At 40.8% G+C, this 1,916-nt stretch overlaps 1 protein-coding gene across 3 annotated transcripts in view; it reads right to left on the bottom strand.

Moving 5' to 3' along the window:
• The window catches only part of tor3a (torsin family 3, member A), a 36,251-nt gene extending 34,510 nt beyond the window's left edge, over nucleotides 1–1,741 (bottom strand). The window contains exons 1-3 of one of the 3 annotated variants that reach the window (XR_002275931.1): nucleotides 1,613–1,741; nucleotides 428–448; nucleotides 201–246 (exon numbers count right to left, since the gene is read on the bottom strand). The gene's annotated coding sequence lies outside the window, so the exon portion shown is untranslated. Of the gene's footprint in view, nucleotides 1–200; nucleotides 247–427; nucleotides 449–536; nucleotides 950–1,311; nucleotides 1,363–1,612 lie in introns of those variants that run through there. The other 2 variants (XR_002275930.1, XR_002275932.1) reach the window with 2 other exon arrangements.
• Nucleotides 1,742–1,916: the final 175 nt, after the last annotated feature.

Genomic DNA, 1,916 nt, shown 5'->3' with positions numbered 1-1,916 from the left:
GTGTTGAGTGCAGAGCACCAAAAGTACAAGAACTGAAGGGTGGGCTCTGGCAGCAATGAAACCATGGACCCTATATGTAATGAATTAAAGACATTACATCTGCCCATTCAAAACCCAGTGCTCAACTAGAGGTACAGGAACACCTCAGAGAAGCATGAATCCATCTTGACCGTCTTTGTGCAACACAGACTGAGCATTACCTGCTCGCCTTGACTGTTTTTCCATGTCTCTTGACTCCGTTGAAACCTGTTTACATGCATATCTCAGGTTAATACTGGTAATCAACGCTGAAAAGCACAGGTTGAATACAGAAGTCTCAGTGCAAACATACTCAGAAATCACTTCTGTCCACTACTCTTATACTTAAAATCATCACTGACTATAAGTTAGAATTGGTAAAAAAAAAAATTGCTAGGTTATTTCATACCTTTGAGGCATCATTGTGAACCTGAAATAATCAAAACAAACAATGGATCAAAAAGATGCAGCTTGTGTGGTTTAGTTAACGTTACATTTAATCAAACAAAGTTATTTACACCCAGCTAGCAGCACGGGAAGCCAGCCAAACTGATTCTGTCCCATACAATCAGAAATGTTGGCAATTCTTCACATTTACTCAGATGTCCCTACCAACATTCAAGTCATCATGTAGCCATGGGGCAATGCTGCACTTAGCTGGGTGGCTAATTAGCCTCTGAGCATGCGCTGTAAAGCACGTGGTTTGAGGTCTAATGCAGTAAACACTTCAGCACTGTAATGAAGCTCATTTGGTCTTTTTATTTAACAGTAATGCAAATCAATACAAATGCGAGTGTTGCAATTGTTTAGATCAGATTGTGACTGTGGTTTCAGTGGGTAGAGCAGCAGAGTCGTCTCTCAACCGGAGGGTTGGAGGATCGAACCACGTGTTATAGGTGTCGACAGGGAAGGTAACACGCGGTACCTTCAGTCCACATGTCAAAATGTCTTTGGGCAAGAGCCCAAGTTGCTCCCGATGGTTAGAGCCATCGGTGAGAGTTGGCGCCGCAGATGGCGGCCTCTGTGTTCTGTACCGGAAACTAATTCTTTGTGTGTGCAATATATTTGGTAAATAAAAGGTTTTTATTAAAAGTTAAAAAGGATGATTTCACTGCAACGCAAGTTACTGCTAGCATTAGCGCACAGCTACCCATTATATAAATACTTCTCCGAAACAATAATACCGATTCAACAGGATTTACTCGAGGCATAGAATACAGTAAAAGCTGAATATTGATCGTTAAGCCCTGGAAAAGCACATTAACAGCTACAAATGCGAAGAACCAGCTTTACCTGACATCGAAAGCCGAGGACTGAGAAAGAGAAAGAAGCGCGAGGCCCTTTTATAAGCGATGCCGCACAGGCTGATGGGAAAAAATGGTACGACGACCAGCGCCCCTGTTGGACATGTACATTTTTGTTAGCTACATTGACGAGCTATACATAAAAAATCTTTGGTTGTATTAACAGTTGGTAATGTTGACTGCTTTATTTCATATGACTTCTCTTTTAATATTATGTAGTTTTGAATGTCGGTAAAATGTCTGGCTACGGTTCAAAATCATCTGCTGCAAATGTAAAAATGATCTCGTACCTGTAAATTTTCCACCACAAAATCTGCTATAATCAATGTTTCATAAGCATTCAGTGTTGGTAAACATCACATTCCCTGTGGATGTTTTATTGTTGGCTGTTTTCAGACACCCACAAGCCCTGGATTCACTGCCTTTTTATTTCTTCACCCTCACAGATGTTTTCAGATAAGACCTGTTGTGAGATGCAAGTTAGATGAAGTCATGCTGGAACCTCCACAAACTCTGCACTGAAATGCACGATAATGGTTTAAGTGTTCCTGCCAAAACAAGAGCGTCACAGCTAAAAAAAAAGAAAAAAAAAAC

Source organism: Monopterus albus, unplaced genomic scaffold, assembly GCF_001952655.1.
Source record: "Monopterus albus unplaced genomic scaffold, M_albus_1.0 scaffold129.1, whole genome shotgun sequence".
NCBI classification, from domain to species: domain Eukaryota; kingdom Metazoa; phylum Chordata; class Actinopteri; order Synbranchiformes; family Synbranchidae; genus Monopterus; species Monopterus albus.
Note: the sequence above shows the minus strand (reverse complement) of the source record. Positions and strands in the feature narration are given on the sequence as shown.